The sequence below is a fragment of the Triplophysa rosa genome, linkage group LG7, assembly GCF_024868665.1.
Source record: "Triplophysa rosa linkage group LG7, Trosa_1v2, whole genome shotgun sequence".
NCBI lineage: Eukaryota > Metazoa > Chordata > Actinopteri > Cypriniformes > Nemacheilidae > Triplophysa > Triplophysa rosa.
In genome coordinates, this window is record NC_079896.1 from 7,416,842 (window position 1) to 7,424,289 (window position 7,448).

At 35.0% G+C, this 7,448-nt stretch overlaps 1 long non-coding RNA gene across 1 annotated transcript; it reads left to right on the forward strand.

The window, feature by feature from the left end:
* Positions 1-4,290, forward strand: LOC130556923 (uncharacterized). Its single transcript, XR_008963254.1, has 3 exons — positions 1-135; positions 574-705; positions 2,733-4,290. It is a non-coding gene; the product is annotated as an uncharacterized LOC130556923 (long non-coding RNA).
* The last annotated feature ends 3,158 nt before the right edge of the window (positions 4,291-7,448 follow it).

Consider the following 7,448-nt stretch of genomic DNA (forward strand, 5'->3'; position numbering starts at 1 on the left):
AGAGGGAGAGAAAAAAGAACAGAGGGGGAAAAGGAAATAAAAATACCATATGATTTCCCATGAGGTAGAAATTGCAGATTGTCTCCTTCCTGACCCCTGGACTTGCACTGATCTTGAGATGAGACCAAATAGGGGGTAAAGTCACGCTCGGTGTTTGAATTACCACAAACGCTAATGTTATCAGCTTCATCAGCACGGCCTGTTGGCATTCGTGTGTGTGCGTTTTTAATTGTAATTTACTTTCTTTGAACTCAGATTTGTTACCTTAAAGAGCAGTCTTTCTTTCTTTCTTTCTTTCTTTCTTTCTTTCTTTCTTTCTTTCTTTCTTTCTTTCTTTCTTTCTTTCTTTCTTTCTCTCTCTCCCTAAATTTATTCGCCAATCTTTGGTGTAAATCTGGAGACTGCAATAGCAATGTCATATACTGTATGTAGAGGGCAGTAGTACCCCCAATGAGTCAAGTCATTTGCTATGCAAGTATCACTGACTATTGTGAGACCTGAGGGTTATGGAAGAAATCTCTAACCCTATGTACAAACTGGTTTGTAACCTATTTTACACTGTTTATGTTATAGATGTGAATGGTAACACAGATTGTGCTGCTTTATGATGGGGCACTGGATGATAAAGTTCTTATTATAATGCCATACATGTATTCGAAGGAGGGCCTTGAACCACGAATTTGGAACAGTCTACCTTGAAGACATGTAAGTGGACTATTTGATTTAGGACAATGAGCTAACATTTATCAAAGCACCCTAGCAACCACATACACAAACATGCTGGGTTATTTTTGGTTGTAAAATAATCATGGTTCAGATTTTCTGGGTTATTTTAATCCAACGGTTGGTTTTGTCAGTTTTGAACCAATGCTGGGTTGAATTTTATTTAATTTAGTGTATTTGATTGCTAGGGTGCCCTGATCTTTCGTGTTTTTTTATTTCCGGTGCTGCATTCAAAACATAAATATGCACTACATGTAAAGCATTAAAAATGTCTGATTTGTACATTGATGCATTTGACAGACATTTTCATGCAAAGTGACTTACTATTCAAGGTATACAATTTTATCATTAACGTTTCACTGTAAAATAAATAGTTATTTTATTCAACTTAAAATAATAAGGCAACCTATCACAAGCACATTTTTTGAGTTAACTCAACAAACAGAGATTGAAGTCCACCCAACTTAAAATAATTATGTTTAAGTCATTAGTTGTCACAACATAGTCAAGTTTTCCTAATGAATATCAAAACAGCATATTTTTTGTTGGCTGAACATAAATAGAGAATATAGATAGTTTTTTTTAAATAAACAAATGTGTCTTTTACTACAATTGTACGTGTTTTCTGCCTTAAATAGACCAAAACTTTGATCAAATAACTGTTTAAACGTTTGTGTTGAGTGCATTTGTACTGGTTTTGCTATGGTGTCATGCACTTAAACCTCAACATTGAACACACAAACTTCAACCATGGTAACAATCAAAAACCATCATTCATTAAAAAAAACCTCTAAACTCGACAGATAACTAACCGTAACAATGATATTAAAGCATAAAGTAAGCCATCTTTAAAAGTAAAACAAATAAGAACAGAATTGAACATGCTGCAATGCATCTAGGGAACTTTCAAATTTCAAAGCAATATTGTTTGTCCAGAATACACTGTTTTGTAAGTTGGGAAAACTTTCTGACGCAGTGTGGGCAAAAATTGATAATCTAAGTCCAGTCAACAAAATAATCTTTGTTAGAAACATGTTTAGGCCAATTTTGTTTAGTAAATGCAAAACAATCATTTGACTCCTTTAACTAAAAATGCTATGTTCAAGTTACTTATTTGTCTTTGTAAGGAAAACATTTTGCAAGTTGGATTTTTTACAGTGTTGCGCTGCTAACGCAATGCCCTATACAATTGAGCTACAGGAACACTACATTTTTTTCTGCTGAGTTTCTAGGATATCAATTAATCAATCAATCACTTGTGTGATTGAGCAGTCATCAATCCATCTTTAAATCAATAGGCTACTGGTAAAGAATCTGTACTAATTTCGTCATTGATAAAAGAGCTTTTAGTCAGGTCTGCTAGTGTGCTTGTTCTTGATTTAATGGGAAAACTTCAGTGAACTATACAAACAAAAACAACGTAATATAGCTAACTGCGTTTTCATACTTTATGTTAGTAATGCTGATTGTTTATGTGACGTCTGAGGTTCACTTTTGTAGAAATTGTAATATATTTTTAACTGCTTTTCTGTAGATCGTGGCGATAACGACACCAAGGTCGTGGGCCTGATACTCAGGGAAATGCGTATGCTGAAATGTATAGCTTCAAGTCACTTTGGATGAAAGTGTCTGCCAAATCTAAATATTTTATTTAGATCTTATTAAAGTCTGAAATGGAAGTGATTTCAGGCTGAGATGTTGTAGGCACATATATCATGTTTCCCAAGTCTCTTGTCTTCACAGAGTCATTTTGTAACACAGTCAGTTATAGCATAGAGGTACACTTCCACACAAAAACCACAGTCATGTAACACATTCATTCAAGAGGTGTTGTGTTCTGATCCATTACCCCCCTTTCCATCCTTTCTTCTAATGCACTTTATCACTGTTGCTCCTTTGTTGCTTGTTGCCTATTCTGTATAATTGCTTTGTATGGGTCTTTATGTCCATACAACCTTTAGCCCACACCTTCCTTTCTCTTATTTCTCTGTTCTTCACATTTCTTTCAGGTCAGGCTTCTTCACAGCAGCGTTGCGATGTGGCTTTTATTACACAGGTATTTTGTCTGGCTTGTCTTGTGTAGGAGAATTTTATAATTTAATGGACATTAAAACATTGATAAAAGAACATGACAACAATAGTAAAATCTAATAAAATTTTGATGGGTAACTGGCGTTCTCTGTGTCCACACTGTCGCGTCTGGTGTAGACACGGTGATAGGCACATCGGTTACACAGCATATTGCTTTATAAACAGCCATATGTCAGCAATATGAGGAAAGGCAGTGATGTTTAAAGTTTAATAATGTATTGTTTCTAATAATCCTTATAAACAATCTGTCTGTCAAGTAATGTAAACGTGTATTCACAACTGTAGGAAGTTTAATTTTTCACTCCTCCAAAACTGCACATCCAATCAGAATTCAGGGTTGTTTTCATTGAGAGAAATTGTGTGATCGTTTTAAAGTGTTTTTTTCTAAATGGGTTGATAAGTGTTAAAGATTGTAACTCTTGCTCTCAAGTTTTCATTCAATTGTTTGTGAGTGCATCAACCTGTCATCTTACATTTTGTGATCAGTTCGTTTACACGAGTGACAAGCACTTCAATATAAATCAGTGGAGCAAAAAAGGGAATTACAGAGGTCATTGTTTCCGTTTAGGTCACACACATCCACTGTCAGATTCAACAGACCAATTAGATGATGCGGTAAAAGCCTCTCACATCCTTTACTAAAGAAACTAACCATATTAGCAGGCTCTCCATCTTATCTTTGAGCGATAAACAGGCAGCTATTCGATTACAGCTATTAAATTAGAAACAGTCTCTAAACAAACAATTACCTGATTGTAAGTGTGGGACGGGTAAAGGGGGATAATGTATATTCAAGAATTGTCTGAATGCTCTATTCATATTGCCTAGTTTACTTTTCCTAAATGTTTCTGTGACTAGCAGTGAGCATTTGTAATAGTAAAATGTGTGTTTTGGAAGTGATGAATGCAAGATGGTTCCATTTAAACGTATCATTTTTTTGTTTAATGGCTTGAATTAGTTTGATAGCATCATTACAATACAATAGAGCAAAAATCAGATACCAACTCCACATTTCTCTCTCTCTCGCTCTCTCGCACCCTGTTTCACCTTACACACATACATTGGATCTGAAAATATACAGCCCTGAATCAAATGTCATTTAGTTAGAACAGAGCAGTTTTTTAAGAAGAGAAATGTGTGTATAAGGTTAAATTGCATTTGGGTTTCAATATGTATACTAATTACAGTTGATGTTGTAATGACCCAGCTGTCACTCAATACAGCTCTCGGGTTACTGTAATGACTGCTATTCTACCCATGAGCCTCTGAGCTTTTTCAATCACAACAATAAAAACACAATAGCAGCTTACTGAAGGAGCCGCCTGTGTTTGTGTAGTGCAAAGAAGTGTGTACATAACGTGTGTGAATTTGATTTTCTTTCTTTCTTTCTTTCTTTCTTTCTTTCTTTCTTTCTTTCTTTCTTTCTTTCTTTCTTTCTTTCTTTCTTTCTTTCTTTCTTTCTTTCTTTCTTTCTTTCTTTCTATACTCACTCCCTGCCTCTCTCCCTCTCTCCCTCTCTCTCTCTCTCTCTCTCCACATTTTACAAATATTTGTCAGTCAGCCAGACTTATCTTAAATCTATATCCGGCCTGCTCTCTGCCAGGTCTCTTTTTTTGTCATTTTTGCTTCAAACTAACCTCAACTATGTGAACTCTCTCTCTCTCTCTCTCCACATTTTACAAATATTTGTCAGTCAGCCAGACTTATCTTAAATCTATATCCGGCCTGCTCTCTGCCAGGTCTCTTTTTTTGTCATTTTTGCTTCAAACTAACCTCAACTATGTGAAGCTCTCAAAGTTTGATGTTAACATGAATTTAGTGGTTTGTAAATGTCTTATATGTTTTGCTTTAGTGGTTGTCACATTCCTCAGTTAAATAATATTTAGGGCTTTGTAATTTGTCATTCATTCATGCATACTAGTTATAATACTTTCGTTGGTTTAAAGGGATAGTTCACCCAAAATGAGAATTCTGTCATCGTTTACTCACCCTCTTGTCCAAACTTCTGTGACCTTCTTCTGCAGAACACAAATGAAGATATTTTAAAGAATGTTGTTAACCGAACATTGATGGCACCCATTCGCATTTGTTTTGTGTACATAAAATAGAAGTGAATGGGTACCACCGTTATTCTTCAAACTATCTTCTTTTGTGTTTTGCCAAAGAAAGAAAGTCATACAGGTTTGAAATGACAAGAGGGTAAGTAAATGATGACTGAATTTTCATTTTTGGGTGAACTATCGCTCTAAGTGAGTATCTCTGCATTTACCGCTATGGCCAGATAACCTCAGTGTATTTAGATACAATCCTCTCCTGCCTCCGGCCTACTTTCCTGCCTCTAAGGTTTCCCTCAGGACAAAACCAAAAGGGAAAATAAAAGAGAAGGGAGAGAGAGAGAAGCAAGCAGATCTATTACCCTGTTCCATGAGTATGGCAGTAAAACACATACTGTATACAGTACACTGACACACACACCTTCACCTCTGCACAAACTGTCCCTGGAGAGGGGAACTGAGCGCTCACAGTTGGTGTTTGTCAAATAAGTGATTGTTAGAAGACAGAGGATGAATTAATTTACCCGCTAAACAGGAAGATAAGGATGAAAGAATAAAAAGAGTTGAATGGTGCCCGGCCTGTGTTGGATAAAAGAGTTCTGTTGTGTCCCAGATTTAAAAGAGAATGTTTGTACACAGCAAAATCTCCAGTGTTGAAAAAGGTCAAATTAACTCTCACAGTGTATATATAATCCACACCCTTTTTAACACTGGCGATTTTGCTGTGTAAATGCATCAGTTAGGTCAGATCTACAAAACATAGTATGCCTATGTGGTTATTCTAGCCTTTATGAAAATTAACAGGGGTTTTATAATAGTAAAGATGTAACCTTGGGTTTTGGTGGATTAATTAGCATTTGTATATAACCACAGTTTTACAAACACCATGGTTAAACTACAGTGACCGTAGCAAGGCCATGGTTAATTTGAGGTTGACATGGTTTAGCCATGTTTCCCTTTAGTTTATTTGTAGTAAAACCGTGGTTCATTTTCATAAAGGAGGCTAAAGCAAAAGGTAAAAATAAATAATAAATGAATAAGATTTTGTGTGTTTGTATCTGTCTTAAAGTGATAGTTCTCCCAAAAACAAAAATTCTGTCATCATTTACACATGACTTTCTTTCTTCTGCAGTACAAAAGAAGATATTTTGAAGAATGTTGGTTACCGAGCAACAGTGGTACCCATTGACTTGACAAAACTTATGTGTCTATATAATAGAAGTGAATGTGTACCACCAATGTTTGGTTACCAATACCCTTCATCTTTTGTGTTCTGCAGAAGAAAGAAAGTCATACAGATTTGAAAAGCCGGCGAGTAAATGATGACAGAACCTTCATTTTTGGGTGAACTATCTATCCCTTTAAGGGAGTTTTGAGTAACTTTGGAGTTTGTTCTGGCTTATCATAGACTTCTGTATTTTTAGAAGCACACACAATTAGAAACAATATTATTGTTTTGCTCATGTTTGGTAAATAGTGTTAGTCAATCTTTAAAAAAATGTGTGAGGTTTTTTTGCTTATACACACTTATCTAACAACATTTACACATTAGGCAGACACTTCTATTCAAAATGTACATGTATTACAATTAATGTGTCCCTGGGTATGTTAGCATGGTTAGTACCATACCATGCGCAAGTATTTAGGCTAATGCAGAACTGTGAAAGGCTGCTCTTATCACAACCTTTAACACAAACCCTGAAGACTTTCTCTGCTCTTGTATTTTTATCTCATCTCTCTGTTTCGTCTCTCTAGAGTCCTGCTCTTAGTTCGCATGCTTTGGTCCAGTCAGCACGCTGATAAGGTCTTTGACTGTGCGACTGTGCAACCTTGAATAGAGCCACACGTGTGTGATTGTTTTTATATGTCGGTTGCATAATCACCTCTCATTAATAGTAACTTTTTGAAAATAAGGCAACAAGTCATACAATATTAACATATTTAAATTCTTTATTAAACAAAGCTTTACACAGTAAAAGTGTGTTGTGTGTACAGTTTAGTGAGAACATGAATAGTTTAACAGTTATTATGGAAGTTGATAATATCATTCACATATAACACTTGAAAGTAAGATCAAAGAAAGAAATAAATTATAGCAATAATAATATAATTACAAGTGGTATATTGAAAGTCTTGCAAACTCTGTTTTTACATTATGATCTTTAAAATGCAGGAGTTGAAGCCACATTTGTTATGTAGGCAAAAATACTCTCCTGCGTCTTGTCTTCACAGTTCCAAAGATACAGTGCACCCTCAGTATTAAGGTGTTGGGGTTTTCAGCCAGGACAAAAGTTGTTATACTGGTGATTTTTACTTTGGGAATATTTACTATAAATCAATAACTGGCTAATTTATTACATTGTACTAATATGTTGGCTTAGAAGACATTTCAATAATTCACAAAATAAAGTGCAAATTGTCATATTTAATCAATTAATAATAGAATTTGAATTTAAAGTTTTAAATTACCTCGAAACAGACTTTTTATATCAAAACAAACCATGTTTGCTATGCTTTACACACAATTAACATTTAATGTAAAATAAGGTTAAATCATAAACAAAAGGTCGTTCAGTCAGT